At 48.0% G+C, this 16,184-nt stretch overlaps 1 protein-coding gene across 1 annotated transcript in view; it reads left to right on the top strand.

Annotated features, from left to right (window-relative positions):
• Positions 1 to 3,947: 3,947 nt before the first annotated feature.
• LOC130872909 (zinc finger protein OZF-like) overlaps positions 3,948 to 16,184 on the top strand; it is a 50,544-nt gene continuing 38,307 nt past the window's right edge. Inside the window, exons 1-3 of the mRNA XM_057767285.1 lie at positions 3,948 to 4,073; positions 6,810 to 6,893; positions 14,133 to 14,225. The gene's annotated coding sequence lies outside the window, so the exon portion shown is untranslated. The remainder of the gene's footprint in view (positions 4,074 to 6,809; positions 6,894 to 14,132; positions 14,226 to 16,184) is intronic.

Raw genomic sequence — 16,184 nt, 5'->3', positions numbered from 1 at the left:
CCCCCCACCCCCCCACCGCCCCCGCCTCATTCCGATAACCACGCTTCTGCTTCTGTAAAACTTGCTTTTGCTGCCCTCTTTCCTATAAAAAGACCTCCTCCCAGTCTGCAGGCGCGCAAGTCCTCCGAAAGACTTTGCCGCCCGCAGGTACCTGTGTCTATCTAATAAACCTCCTGCAGTTTGCATCCGACCCGTGGTCTCGGCCTGGTCTTTGGGTCCGGGGGTCTCCACCTGAGGGAAGGTCCCTACTGGGGTCTTTCACAATATTGTTCAAAACTTAACAAAGCAGAAGGAGGGAGAACATGAGCAAGGAAGTTAGGACCGCCAGGCGAGGGGTGCGTCCACCCAAAAAGATGGCGGGGCTGATCTAATGGGAGCTCACCAAGGCCAGCTGGATAAGCTGTGATCAAATGATCAAACCGGACTCTCTGAATGTGGCTGACAATGAGGGCTGACTGAGAAGCCAAGGATAATGGCATGGGGTTTTGATCCTACTTCATGTACTGGCTTTGTGGGAGCCTAGTCTGTTTGGATGCTCACCTTCCTAGACCTGGATGGAGGCAGGGAACCCTGACTGCTCTTAGGACTGGAGAGGGAGGGGAAGGGGAATGAGGGGAGGGGGAGGTAAATGGGAGGAGGTGGAAATTTTTAATAAATAAAAAAAAAGATAAAGAAAAAAAGCAAAAAACAAATTAACGAAGCATATTTACACAAATCGGTGATTTACCGTAAACTGAATACAATTAGCTTGTGTTTCTTTTTTTTTTTTTTTTTTTTTTTTTGGTTTTTCGAGACAGGGTTTCTCTGTGGTTTTGGATCCTGTCCTGGAACTAGCTCTTGTAGACCAGGCTGGTCTCGAACTCACAGAGATCCGCCTGCCTCTGCCTCCCGAGTGCTGGGATTAAAGGCGTGCGCCACCACCGCCCGGTTTAGCTTGTGTTTCTTTAACTGCCCATTAATTGTTATTGCCTCTGATTCTGTCAGCACTGAGTAGGAACAATTCCCAGGGTCTAGGGTGACTGCTGGTATTTCCAGATAAGAAACCTGAGAAGCATCAGTTCCCAAGAATTTTAGAGGAAAATACTTGAGAAAAACGGGGTTTCCAGGAATGATCACATCTGACCCCTGCGTGACTGATGGAAGTGACACTAAAAACCACCAAGAGACTCGTCAACTTTGTGAGAGAGAAGAGAGCATGCAGGCTGGGCGGTCCCAGCAGAATTCTGGGCTGTTCCCAGGTCTGCTGGTCCGTGTTGAGTGAGAAACTGTCCCCATGGGCTTTGCCTTGTGGAGATGCATTGGATAAGCACTCAAAAGCTGATCTGAAACTAGGCCACAGGGCTCCCAACACAATGCAGCATCTCAGTTCCTTTTGGTGGAAAACAGCATTGCATAGCTAAAATAAAATTTAAAACAAATTTGACATACTCCTTTGTTTGCATATATTGCTTCAAGACAAAGCTGTAGTAATATTTCGTTTATATTTTAATAAATAAAACTTGCCTGAAGTTCAGAGAGTAAAACATTCGCACTGCTCAGCCTTACAGACCGGGCAGTAGTGACACACACCTTTAATCCCAGTAGACCATGACGACTGCAACTCTTGTAAAGGAAGAAGTCTAGCTGGGGTTGGCTTACAGTAACAGAGGCTCACTTCATTATTGGCATGGTGGCATGAGGCAGACATGGTGCTGGAGAAGGAGCTGAGAGTTCTACATCTGGATCTGCAGGCAGCAGGAAGAGAAACTGGGAACGTGGCTTGAGCATCGGAGACCTCAAAGCCCGCCCCCAGTGACACACTTCTGCCAACAAGGCCACACCTACTCCCACAAGGCCACACCTACTCCCACAAGGCCGCACCTTGTAATAGTCTCACTCCCTATGAGTCTACGGAGGTCATTTTCTTTCACACCTCCACAGTGGCCCATCGTCGGCCAACACAATACTTTACTCCTTCAGCCCTCTAACTCCAGCTGCCCTTTTCTTTGCTCTGTGTTCTGTAGAATGCCTGCCTCTGTGTGTGTCTGGCTGTGCAATTGTGTTATGGCTAAGAAAGTGCCATTTTATGCTGGGCATTCTTCTTGGTACGCACCAGCTGCTTGTCTCTGACTCCAGTCCCTGGAAGATCAGTTCCCAATAACCCTGATTCGGAGACCCCCATGTACAGCCGTGACTATCTACTTAAGGCATCAGTTATGATCTGACTGCCTTTTTTTTGTTTCTGTAACTTGCCTACGCAGATACCCAATGATGGTTTTGAGTTTCCTTAATCACTTGACTTGGCAGAGCAGAGCAGTTTTTGCTTGATTGCATAGTTGTTGAGGGTCTTCTTTTGGCTTTCGCTTTAAAAGTTCTTTCCCATACCTTCCTTAGCAGCAATCTCAAATGTGTCTCCCAGACTGTTCATTCTGCTAACAGCTAATCAATACAACTTTTAATTATGATTGGATTGAGTCTATGATCTTTTCCCAGGGAGTCACAAAAGTAGCACAAGTGTAGTGCTTTTAACAAAATTTGTAAACTGTTGTTGCCTGCTGTGTCTGAGATTCTTCCCTCCTGCTACCTGGGGTGCTGGAGGCTTCTACTGTCTCGGTTCTTTAACTGGCAGAGGAGGCGAACCTGCTCCAAACCCTACTTCGCCTACAAACCCTAGGACCGGATCGTATAGCCTTCTGTACAAGGCTAAGCGCAAATGTTCAACTGATCATCTTAGGGCGCACAGGAGAAAATTGCGGAAGATAAACCAGTTCCACAATTGTCTAATTGGAGCAAGCTTTAGTTTAGAGGTGCACCGGGGGACTGGCCAGCAGGCTGTCTCACCCTAATCTGGGATTTTAGGGAGCAGACCCTTCTGGCCTCTTGAGGTCCCTTTTACGAGGGTGAGATAAGAACTGGCTGTTAGAGAAATACAATGAAAGAGGAAGACAAGGAAGACAGCGTGTAAATGGCGTCATTATGTTTTCCAAGTTACATCAGATTTAAGAAACAAACATTCTTTTTGTTTGTTTGTTTCGAGATAGGGTTTCTCTGTATCTTTGGAGTCTGTGCTGGAACTAGCTCTTGTAGACCAGGTTGGCCTCAAACTCACAGAGATCCGCCTGCCTCTGCCTCCTAAGTGCTGGGATTAAAGGCGTGTGCCACCACTGCCAGGCACAAAAATATTTTCTATTTAAGAATAAGTTTGTTAGCCGGGCGGTGGTGGCGCACGCCTTTAATCCCAGCGCTTGGGAGGCAGAGGCAGGCGGATCTCTGTGAGTTCGAGACCAGCCTGGTCTACAAGAGCTAGTTCCAGGACAGGCTCCAAAAACCACAGAGAAACCCTGTCTCGGGAAAAAAAAAAAAAAAAAAAACCAAAAAGAAAAAAAAAAGAAAAAAGAATAAGTTTGTTGTCGGGCACTTGGGAGCAGTTTCCAAAACTACAGAAAAACCCTGTCTCAAAAAACCAAAAAAAAAAAAAAAAAAAAAAGGAAAAGGAAAAGATTTTTGTAAAAAAGTATGGAAGTTTAACACAATGGGCTTCTTCATTTACAAGGTATGTTGTTCCTGTTTTGGTCTAACATTATCTACCATCAAGAAGCTGTCATTTTTGTTGTTGTTTGTTTGCTTTTGAGACATGGTTTCTTTGTAGCTTTTGAACTCGCTCTTGTAGACCAGGCTAACCTCGAACTCACTGAGATCCCCCTGCCTCAGCTTCCCGAGTGCTGGGATTAAAGGCGTGCGCCGCCGCCACCACCACCCAGCTGAAACTGTCATTCTTAATGATGAGAATGAAGTTAGTGTTCTAGTTTTATCAACCCATGGATTGGTACCCCTCTCTGTCATTCAGGGTCTGAGCCGGTGAGAACTAAGCTCTGTCCAATCGAAGGCGCCGGGGTGAGAAACGTGCAATCAGGCGAAGAGACCGAGAGTAGGGGGCGGGCTTTTGAGGTCTTGCTGGGGCCTTTGTGCCTGATACGCCGTCGGACCACCATCTTGGGATCTGGAGCCGGCCTCCCAGGTTCCGGGGACTCTGTCGGTACCGGCACGGTTCTGCGCCGCGCAGCGAGGACGCGGGGTGTCCGGACTCCGCCATGGTGAGCGCGACGTCCCCGCGGAGCTGGTGCCGGCGGCGGCAGAGTCCCCAAGCCCGAGCCCTCTGTCCCTCTGGCTGTGGGGTGGGAGCTGGGCGGGCTCCCGGCATCTTGGCGTCCTGTCGCATCCCTGGTCCCTGCGTGGGAACTCGAGTCCGGCTGCAGCGCTTTCCGCAGCTCTGGCCTGGCGGGGGCCGCGCGGGGGCCAGGACTGTGGCAGGAGGCCCAGGGATGCAGGTCCCCGTCTCCGGACGAAGGCCCCCGAGGGGTTTGGGGCTTGTGGCACTTCTCTGCAGCCAGCTGATCTGACAGGACTTTTGTCAGCTGAACAGTGCCGGCTCCCTGGCCCCAGTCACTCGTTGCCCCAGGATTTTCCTGGACCTGTGTCGCTGTACGGCTCCACCCCGCTCCCTCCGCCCTGTGTGCCTCTTGCTTTAAGTCTTATTTCTGAATCTCGGACCCGCTCTATAAGGACTGGCTTTTGAACCGTACCGATTTTAGACGTGTGTCTTTTGATTTCTCACCACCGCTTCCCCTTGAGACATTTTCTTGAGTCCAGTTCTCTAGAGCATGGATTGGAATTCGGATTCCCACATATCCATTGGCACTACCCTATGGCTCTCTGTGATGGAACCTAGGGGAGCGTCCCAGGGAAGCACTCTGTCACGATCCCAGCACGCGTGTGACAGAAGTGTCTGATGAGGTGTCCAGCAGCCCAGGTGTCCAGGCTCTTCTCAGAGGCAAACAAAGAATTGAAGTAGGGACTCTGAAGAGATGAAAACAACCATCTCTTGAAGCGGAAAACACCCTGGCAGGAAGGATAGGGTCTCCAGAGCAGGGAGACCTTGACGTGGTTATCTTTTGGGTACTTGGGTTTAATCCCAACTCCCTACATTTAATATCTAGCCCAGGCAGCCTTGATCAGGATGGAGATAACCAAGGGTAGAGGTCCTGGTCGATGGATGGTCTTGTTGCACACACACACATACACACCCACACACACTTGCACACAGGCACCTCCCTTAAGTGGGAAGTTCTATCTTCCCTGCTGGCCTGTCCCTATCATCCCTGACACCCAGTCTTCTCTCTCTCTGTCCCCCACTCCCACCCCTGCTCTCCGCCCCCCCCCACCACACCTTTTGGGGCAGGACTCCTCACACTGTAGCCAGGCTGCCACAGCTTATGGTGGTCCCACCCCAGCCTCCTGAGCACATGCGCCGCCCACCACCCTACTTCCCTGTCCCCCTTTCTCTCCCCACCCCTTCCCTGTTCCTTGTTAGCATTTGTTTGAAATCCTGAGTGTGAGGACCTGACTGGAAAAGGACTTTTGCTGACTGAGCCTCTACCCAGGCAGATGGAGGACGCTGGGATGTGGGCTTCCAGAAGTAGCTGTGTACAGAGGGCTCACCCTTGCCTGCCTTCCTTTATCTACATGTCCCCTTAGTGCCCTGTTAAGGAGAAAGAGGAGAGGGCTTTTAGATCCAGGCTCAACTCACCTTCACGTCAGACGTGGTGGTGTAGGAGGTTGAGACCAGCTCAGGCTACAGAGTTCAGGGCCACCCTAAGCAACCTATTTAAACCCTGTCCAGAGGGCCCTGGGTTCCAATCCCAGTCACCTCTCTGTGGGACTTCAGAGCCGTCAATACTCTCTTCTTGAAGATTGGGGTGATGTCATCCCCTGACTCTCAGTGTCGTGGGCCCACAAAGGCCGAAGTGAGGAACTGCTTTAGAGAGACCCGTGCTACTCAGAGCTCACAGGCCTGACAGGAGACCTGGGGCCTGAGGGAGGAGGTGAGGGTCTGCAGGAGAGTCAGTCAGAGGGACAGAGGTTTAGGATGAGGCGACTGGTGGTCTGATCGTGTAGACCAGTTATGAAGGAGGAGAGAAGTTTGAGATTTGAAGAGTGAAGGCGTGACCTGTGGAAAGACTGACCAGATAGAAAGGAAAAAAATTAAGGGGACATGGGAAGAGCAAGGAAGCCCCTCCCTCTGGAGAAACCCCCACTCTGGAGAACCTCTGATCTAGAGAACTCCTCACTCTGGGGAACCCCTCCCTCTGAAGAACACCCTATTCTGGAGGACCACCCCCACTCTACGGAACCTCTCCACTCTGGAGAGTCCCTCTCTCTGGAGAGCCCCACACTCTAGAGGAACTCCCCCACTATAGAGAACCCCCCTCTGCAGTCTGATGGAAGGAGCTCTTAGCAGCTGAGGGTCAAGTGGAATGTTTGCTGTGAAGTTGCCAACATAGAGTGTTACTTCTATATAGCAATATCTCCATTAAGAATATTAACATTGCCAGCAGTGGTGGCGCACGCCTTTTATCCCAGCACTTGGGAGGCAGAGGCAGGCAGATCTCTATGAGTTCGAGGTCAGACTGGTCAACAAGAGCTAGTTCCAGGGCAGGCTCCAAAGCTACAAAGAAACCCTGTTCTCCACCCCACCCCTCCAAAAAAGAAAGCAAAGATATTAATATTTTTGGTCTGGAGAGATGATTTAGCAGTTAAGAGCACTGGCTGTTCTTCAGAGGACCAGAGTTCAATTCCCAGCACCCACATGCCAGTTCACAACCATCTGTAACTGCAGTTCCAGGGAATTGGGCACCCTCACACAAACATACTGTAGACAAAACCCCAATGCATGCAAAATATAAATAAATGAATCATTGAAAGAAAGAATATTGAAATTTTAATGAAACAGTCTCAAAACTGGAGCCTCTAAGACATTGACTCTTTTGCAGATGTAAACTTGAATTCTCCTGGGACGTCCTTGTGATGCTATTTCCAGAAGGCCCAAGGCACTTTACTCCCTGCAGGCCAGAACGGTGAGTGTGTGGTCTAGCTTCCAGAACCAGGGGAGGGAAATCTGTAGCCTGCATAATCAGACTGGTCTAGGTCCCCATCATCTGTGCAACTTGACTGTGGGGTCCTCCCCCCCCCAGAGTCTCTTGATCCCCAACACTTGGAGCCTTCATATTTGGTTTCTGTAACCTGCGATTTAGATGCGTTTGTGTCTTTGCTCGTGACATCAGGTTCCATTCTGTCTCCCAGAACTAAGTCTGTTTTTGCCCTGAGCTCCATCTATGGGTTCTGGTGAATTTAGGCAGCCAGCACTGGGCGGAGACAACTCACTCTGGCCTGCACAGGCTGTCAGTGGGTTCCTAAGACCGCCAGTGTGTTTGAACTGCCAGACAATGGCCCAGGAAGATGTCAGTCCTGCCAATAACATCAGTGGCAGAGGACTGTGGCTGTTTGCAGGGGATGTTTGTGGATTCGCAGTTTTGTGCTGAAGGCAGTGATGATGTTGGCCCTGGTATAAGGGCCCCTTGTCTCTGCTGCTTCTGAGTACTGGGCATGTGCGGAAGCTGGAAACTGCAGCCGTAGTGGAGCAGCTTAGGAAGCTGAACCTAGAGGACTTTTGTAAGCCTGGGCAATGATGGCCACCCGTGCCCCCTGCCCGGGAGGCTAAGCTAGTGCTGTTCGCCCTACCCTCCTACCCCAGACTGCCTGTGCAGGCCTGGGCGGTGCATCTCTGGTTTTGTGGCTCCAGCTGACTAGCTTTGAATGCTTGTGACTATCTTTCTCTTTCCGGATCCAGCCTGTGAGTGCCACTCGGCTTTGTTTTTGTTGTCATTGACCCATCTTTCCCTAGTGTCCCTTGGTCTCTCAACACAGCTTCCCCAAGGCCTTTCCCTTCGGGCCCTAGAGTTGCTTAGGTATAGGCAGGAATAAGGATTCCCATTTCCTGACTTGTTGATCTTGATTAATATCCCCCCCCTCTCATTTTTCCCTCCCTCCTCCCTTCCCTCCCTCCCTCCCTCCCTTTGTGTGTATATGTCTGTCTGTTTGTAACTAGGAATTGAACCTAGACATTTCAGCACACTTGACAAGCTCTGCCACCCAGCCACATCCCCATGGGATCCTTGGTTTGTCTTTAGACAAGCTCTTGGTCTGGAGCCCAGGCTAGTTTTGAATTCAGAATTATCCTGCCTTAGACTCCCAAGCTAGGATCGCAGGGCTGCTCCATGAGGTCTGGGCCCATGTCCTTTGCAGCAATGAAGAGAAGACCCCATTCAGTGACTGGCACATGGCAGGATCCTTGCACAAAAATGTACCTTTTTGCTTCCCAGGTTCTACCTTGTGCCTCCAGCAGCAGGCCATGAGATTGGGGTTACTCAAATGCTCGGAATGTGTCTGTATTTGTGGTGTTCGTGCACCCAGCCCAAGACATTAAAGATGATGCTTGTGGAACCCAGATGTAAATGGCTATAGGGACTCAGGGACAGGTACAGATGTGGTGAGAGGGGACTCAGGGACAGGTACAGATGTGGTGAGAGGCAGGTGATAGACACAGCAAGAGGCAGACAGGCAGAGACCACAGTTAGGCCTTGTGTGCTCTAACTCCTTCCTCCCCTGCTTCCTGCTTTGCTGAGAGGTGCAAGTCTTGGGGTGGGGGGTGGGGACAGTGGAGCAGGACTGGGGACAATGGGGCGGGGCATGGTGATACTCATGCTTGTGATGGCAGGCAGAGTAGAGTGTTCTTGTCTCTGCCCCAAGTGGCATTTTCCTAGGGTTGGTAACTGATAACAGAGTCAAAAGTGATAAACATAAAGGACTGGTTTTCCCTCTTTGGACCTTGAGCTTCAGAGGTTCCCACCCACCAATAGGGACAGCCCTTGGATGGGCTGTAGAAACTTATCAAAGAAGACTGGAAAGTCCTACTTGATGTCTAATCTCTTCCCTGTGCAAGCTGCAGGGCTGTTCTTCCTGTTTCTAGAGGAAGGAGCAGGGGATGTTACTGCTCCAAGTTCCCATGGGGGCGGAGTCCAGTCAGAAGATGGGGACCTGAGGAGGTTCTCTGTGAACTGGACGTCCTTTAGTTGAGAGGGCAATGGGGCTTAGACATCACATTTCCTTCTGCCTCAGTGTAGCTCTGTGTGGAAGTTTTACCAACTGCTCATCATCTTTGGGAGTTCCAGGCCATAGCTGTCGCTACAGATCCTCAGCTGCCAAATTGGGAAACCAGATCCACTCAGCAGCCACGCTCTCTCTTTTCACGTTTTGCTGGTTTTAAGACAAGGCTTTTCCAGGCTCACCATATAGACCCAGCTGGCTTTAAATACACTTTGATCCTCCTGCTTCTGCCCTGATTTTGGGGGCTCCAGCTTTGACTACCCCTTGCTTCTGTCTTATAAATTCTGATGCTGTATCGTAGCTGCGTTACCCATGTTGGTCGCTTTCCCTCCGCGGTCCTGCACTGTGACTTTAAGAGTTGAAGACAATAACAGGTCCTCACAGGGTCATGAACAGATTTAATTTAGCCCATGTGCAGACTGAATGAATAAGGGAGTGGGGGGGGGAGGATGGCTCAGTCAGTAAAATGATGCCATGCAGCAAGAGGACCTGGCGTGCTGGCGTGCTGGCGTGCTGGGGTATTTGTAACCGCAGTGCTAGGGGAACAGAGGCAAGTGGATCATAGTCTGTCTGAGAGAGGCACGCTGTCTCAGAAACACAGCAGAAAGTTAACAGAGGGAGACACAGCCTTGACTTCTCAGGCACACACGTGTCTACACATGTGCCGTGTGCACACACACACATATGGGGAGAGAGAACAAGAAGATAAAAGACTGAATGATTCTGTCTCTACCTTTGGTTTGTTCTTATTTTTTTGGTAGCGTTTTGTTTTATTTGGGTAATGTTTGATTTTTATTTGTTTGTTTCGAGATAGGAACCCATTATATAGCTCACACCGGGTTGGGATTCACTGTATAGTCCATTATGGCTTCAAACTCAAGGAACCTCTTATCTCAGCCTCGGAAGTGCTTATAGGTGTACACACTCTTCCTACCTACATTGCTTGTCTTACCCTTATCCGCTCAACTCGTGGCTTCTCGTAACCCTTTAAGCACACAGAGGAGACAGGGTGGGCCTCCCCCGAGTCCCACTCAGAATTGACCACATAATCTGCCCCCTCTGCACCTTGTGAAGAAAGTTCAGCTGAAGTTTACACTCAGAGTTGTTTCCCAGCCAGGGACTGGGAGGAGATGGGGCTTAAACCGGACATCTGTGGCTCCAGTGTTCTGGTTTCAGCAGGCCCTGGGTGGGCGGCCAGTGGCTACAAATTGGCTCTGATTTTCAGCCTTTGGTCCCGGAAGGGCATGGCTTGGATGAGGAAAATGGATCGTGGGGTGACTGAAGCTGTGCCTTGCCAGGGTGTCTGCAGGGACCTGATGACACAGCCACACACTCTGCAACTTGACTTTGCTGCCTCCAGGAGAAGGAAGGGCTGGGGAGAGATCCCCAGCGCAGTAGTTGGGGGTGGAGCTCTACTTATTCACAGAAGCAGGAGCAGTGCCTTCTGCTGACCCCCAGTGCTTGGCTTCCCCTTTCTCCTCAGGCTGTGTCTGTACAGAAGCCTTTAGATATCAGGTTCCTCCCTTTGCCACCCGGGAACCTGACGCCCTGTGTTCCTCTCCTGACTACAATGGCCAGTGTAGATATGGTACCGTGTGGACGCTGGCATCTGCCATCAATGGATAGGTTTGAGGGCAAGTCTCAGAAAATTGGGTTTAGGACCTAAGAACACAGAGGTCCCCACGAGAGGATGAAAGACAGCAGGGGGACCATGGTACTCATCTGTAAGTGGGGTACCATCAAATCGTTTAGGTTGTGCAGGCATGGTGGTGTTTGCCTAAATTCTGACACTTGACACACTGAGGCAGGAGAACTGGGAATTTGAGGCTAGCTTAGTCTATATAGTGAGACTTCATTACCACCTGCAGAGGAGGGGCTTCCTTGCTCTTCAAATTTGTATTTGAATTCCAATGTGATTCTAGGCAGACAGTTTTGCTAGGTACAGTTTTCTCACCTATGCAGTGGATCTAGGCAATGCGGCAGGCAGTAGAGCCAGGCTGGTCACCTCACTACAGCCAGGAAACAGGGCCGCATCTCAGCAGCCCCCTAGGACTTCTAACAATCAGTTCTGACCTGCTTACACCGTTTTGGTGTTTATCCTGTGGATCTGGTGTCTTACACGTGTGAGATCTTATACTGTGAATGTTGCAACCCTGGCATGTATCACATGATCATAATTTATAATGTTTCTAAAGACAGTGTCTCATGAAGCCTGGGCTAGTTTTGAACTCGTCATATAGACAAGGATGAAGCCAAGCTTCTGATCTTCCTGCATCTACCTCCTGAGTGCCGAGATCACGGGTGTGCACCCCTGGCTCCTGTTTGTGTAGTGTCTTGGTGTTCTTTTGCTGTGAAGAGACACAGTGACCACGGCAACTCCTATAAAGGAAAACTTTTAACTGGGACAGGCTTACAGGTTCAGAGTTTTAATCCATTGTTAACATGGTGGGGACCTTGGTGGTGCACACAGGCAGACATGGTGCTGGAGGAGTAGCCGAGAATTGTACATCTGGATCAGCAGGCAGCAGGAAGAGAGAGACTCTGGGCCTGACTTAAGCATTTGTAACCTCAAAAGCCAGTGGCACTCTTCCTCCAACAAGGCCACACCTACTTCGACAATGCCACACCTCCTACCAGTGCTTGTGGGGCCATTTTCATTCAAACCACCACAAGTAGTTTGCAATCTTTATGTGTTGTTCCTCTTGATTATTTTGTTGAAAAATTTTAATGATAGCCTTTTTTCCAATGTACATATTTGTTGGGGAGATGGTATGTGTGCTGTGGTGAATATGTTGATGTCAGAAGACAACCTGAAGGACTTGGTTCCCTCCATCAGGTAGGCCCTGGGGATTCAATTCAGGTCGTCAGACTTGGTGGCAAATGCCTTTCTCCCCTGAGCCATCTCACCAGCCCTTGTTAAGAGTTTTTGCATGTGTGTTCAGCCACTGGGTCTGTGGTTTGATTACATGTGCGTTCAACCACTGGGTCTGTGGTTTGATTACATGTGCGTTCAGCCACTGGGTCTGTGGTTTGATTACATGTGCGTTCAGCCACTGGGTCTGTGGTTTGATTACATGTGCGTTCAGCCACTGGGTCTGTGGTTTGATTACAGACAGTTGTGTCCATGACTAACTTTATTTATTCTTTTGAAATAAGGTCTTACTCTGAAGAACAGGCTGGCCTGGACCTTTGATGCCCACCCTGACCTTGATCTTGTAGGCCCTTGCCTCAGCCTCCAGAGGGCTGGGGTTACTGTCATGGGCCACTATACCCGCCACCCCAGTGTGTACCCTCACCCCCAAGGTCTTAGGCTCTGTATCTGTGTCTTCCTCCGTCTCCAGGATCTTGCTGGGCAGCCCAGGTTGGCCTCAAACACATGATGAAGCTTACTGAATGTAGGCATTACAAACAAGATGCCCCACTCTGGGCTTGAGACGGGATTTCACTCTTTGTCCAGACTGGCCCTGAACTCAGTTTTCTGCACCAGCCTCTCAGGTAGCTTGAAACATGTACACATCTCAGCATTCAGCTAAGTCTCTCTTAACAGCCAGTGGTGCCTGGACACCCTATCTCCCCTGTGGCTACGGTGCGGCCATCCTGAAGCACAGGAGTAGCACGGTGCTTTCCAGGTCAGAACTGGTTCTTTGTTTTCTTCCTAAGAACTGGTGTATAATTCCTGTGCCATTTTGGAGCCTTCATTTCTCTCTGTTTCTTTGTCTTTTGAAACTCTGTTGTAGCCCAGGGTAGATTTAAACTTACTTTATATAGTTTTAAAAGCATATGCAAGCCAGGAGTGGTGGTGGCACACCCTTTAGTCCCAGCACTCGGGAGGCAGAGGCAGGTGGATCTCTGAGTTAGAGGCCAGCCTGGTCTACAGAGTGAATTCCAAGACAGCCAGGGCTACACAGAGGGAACCCTGTCGCAAACTCCCCTTCCCCAAGAAAAAAAGCATTGTAATGCTGGTTGTATGGTTATAGCCGGGAAGTCGGCAGGGCCTCTACTTGCTGTTTTTTTTTTTTTTTTTTTTTTTTAATAAGGGCTTTAGGTGTACCTCTTCAGGGCTATAGAATTCTCTAGAAAAGAAGTTTGTTAGTTTCAATGTCCCTGACAGAATTGTTATATCTACCGAGGATCCTTGAGTTTCTGAGTCTCTCTGTGTCTATCTCTCCTATGATGGTAAAATTCTCTTGCTGAAACTGTATTTTCATGTGCTTTCTCTTCTGTTTTTTTTTTTTTAAACATTTATTATGTTTACAGTGTTCTGTCTGCACATATGCCTGAAGGCCAGAAGAGGGCACCAAATCTCATTACAGATGGTTGTGAGCCACCATGTGGTTGCTGGGAATTGAACTCAGGACCTCTGGAAGAGCAGGCAATGCTCTTAAGTGCTGAGCCATTTCTCCAGCCCCGTGCTTTCTCTTCTGGAACATAACACTAGTGTGTGCTTCCTTAATGTCCACTAGTGTATATCAAAAGGTCAGTTATTCCTTAAGTGTTTCTCCTTTCTTCACCTGCTTCAGTTATTTAAAGATAAAGTCATTGTGCTTTGGATTTTTTCTCTGCCTTACCAATTCAGCTGTGGAGTCTTTGCTTTTTGCTCTTTTTCTTCTTTGTCTTTGTTTGTTGCTTTGGAGGTTGTTTTTCCTTTTTTACATTTCTTTCTTTTGAGGCAGGTCTCACTATGTAGTCCCTGTTGGCCTAGAATTTGCTGTGTAGTCCAGGCTGGCCTTGAACTCACAGAGATCTGCCAGTCTTTTCCTCCCAGGTGCTGGGATTAACGGCCTCTGTCCCTGGCTTTGTTTTTCCACTTTTTTTGTTTGTTGAATTGAACTCTTTCCATGCGAAGTTTCTGGCCGGTTCTTTATAATTACCCCTCTTTCTGAGTTCTGTATGCTCTAATGGAGTTTTTCTAATTTGGTTGTATTTTCTCTTTATTATCTTCTGTTACCTTAAATAGTCTCCAGATCTTTATTTTGGGTTATTTATCATGCAGCTTACTGCCACTTGAGGGTAGCAGCCCCATCGGGGAACAGGGTGAGAGTGTTTCTGATTCACTGGTCACAGTGCGGTCTTTGCGATGGAGCCGTCGTCCTTCATGAGTGGCCCTCACTCGGAACGTTGCAAAGCTGATGTGTTGTTTCCATTTGCAGGACACCGCATGACCAGAGCAGAGTTCATCTTTAAGTGGGCGCTGAAATTCAGGCCATGGACCATAGCAGAAGCCTCAGTTCGATGCCTCCCAGGTCAGTCAGTGCATATGGCACAAGAGTGTCAACAAGGAGAGCACATCATGTATTGTTTGTGTTGAGCTGATTTTATACCCAAACAGTTCCTGTAGATAGTTAGTCCTGTGACTCAGATATGTGTTTTCTGTAGTTCCTGAAGAGGGTTCTCCTTGTTAACACAGTCTCCAGTTTCTGCTTCGAAGTATATTTTCTTAGATTTGTTAAAATTTCAATCCTATATAGTACTTAGATCCAGTGGTTCTTAACCTATGGGTTGCTACCCTTTGGGGGTTGAATGACCCTTTCATAAGAGTCACCTAAGACTATTGGAAAACACAGATATTTACAGAATGATTCATAACAGTAACAAAATTACAGGTGTGAAGTAACAATTAAACTAATCTTATGGCTGGGGTCACCACAACATGAAGAACTGTATTAAAGGCTCTCAGCATTGGGAAGGTTGAGAACCTCTGACTTAGATGTTTTTATTGCTTAGTCCCTGGACCTAAATTCTCGCTTCCATTCTTTTTAAATTAAGCAGTTGCTAACATCGGTTTTCAACATTGCTATGGTCCTGTTTATTCTTTGTAGCTGTGGTGGTGATGCCAATAGTAATCACACAGACAACTCTCTGTGTAACAGCCCTAGCAGTCCTGCCTGGAACTCGCTCTGTACACCTGGCTGGTCTGGAACTCACAGAGATCCACCTGCCTCTGTCTCTGGAGTGCTGGGATTAAAGGTGTGCACCTCCATGCTCACAGGCAACTCTTAGAGTTATCTTACATTCATTGTAAGAAGAAAAGTGAACCAAAGATAGGAAGATTATGGTGACGTAGAGCTCAGACAGTGTTTACTGGGAGGAGAGAAAAAGTAGGTGTGAGGTTTTAAGAAGAATGTAAAAGCTGAACTCAATGTTAAGGAGATATTTGTTTATTTTAGTTCAAGTTGGATTTAACTGATTTCCAAATTTAGCACATCATCCTTGATCTTGGGTGGTGGTATTTTTAATATCATTTTCTGTGTTCATAAAGTGAATGCCAGGATTGAGACCAGCCATGAAAATCAAGAGAAAGACTTGTGGCAAATAGGAATCGAAAAAGCAGTACATCAAATGAAGACTGTTGATTTATCTAAAACATTTATTGCAAGCGCTCAAACCACATTTCAGGTCTGAACATAAAGGACGAAAAGTCTTCAGGAATGCGGAACTGCTCCGTAGTGCGCCTGGTGAACTGCGGACGGGAGAAGAGCCGCTGCTCTCTTTTTAAACAGAGGTGGAATAAAATGTAGATTGTAAGCATTAGGCTGAAGACAAAAGGGCTTGGGCAGAAAGCAAGACAGCTGAGAACGTGCGTGCTGGCTTTTTGTGTCACCAAACCCAGCACTTTTATAATTGAGGAAGCCCTCTGATGTGCTGACCATCTTGGTGTCTATAAGAAGATTCAAGAGTCATGCTGTTATACTCCATATATTTGATGAGGGATATCCTTCAAAATCAGTGTAATCTTACTGACACATCAAGAGGTTTCATATTCAAGATGGCTCTAGGAGATTCAATCAGTGCTAGAAGTCCCCTTTAGAGGCAGCATTTAATGCCTAAAATGTGAAAAATATAAAAGAAGCAAACCATTAAATTTAATGGGTGTGGGATAATGTTCTGTTACAGATGTAACTCAGAAAATGGTAGGTACACACAAGAAAAGTAGTGTAAATATAGTTATTTGAGAAATCTTTTATTAAGTAGCTATACTTCAGAAAACATTAGGATATATGTGCTAGGAAAAGGCCCCATGAGTATAAGGAATATAAATATTTTTTATGTCTTGAGTCAGAACAAAAAGTTCAACAGAAAATCCTCTATGGGATAAAACTCCTATGAATATAAAGCATGTATGAAAATGTATAACCAGATGTCACAGCTCTGCAGGAATCAAAAATGTTATACCTTTTTTTTCTTTTTCCTGAGACAGGGTT

This window comes from Chionomys nivalis, chromosome 4 (assembly GCF_950005125.1).
Source record: "Chionomys nivalis chromosome 4, mChiNiv1.1, whole genome shotgun sequence".
Classification (NCBI taxonomy): domain Eukaryota; kingdom Metazoa; phylum Chordata; class Mammalia; order Rodentia; family Cricetidae; genus Chionomys; species Chionomys nivalis.
Note: the sequence above shows the minus strand (reverse complement) of the source record. Positions and strands in the feature narration are given on the sequence as shown.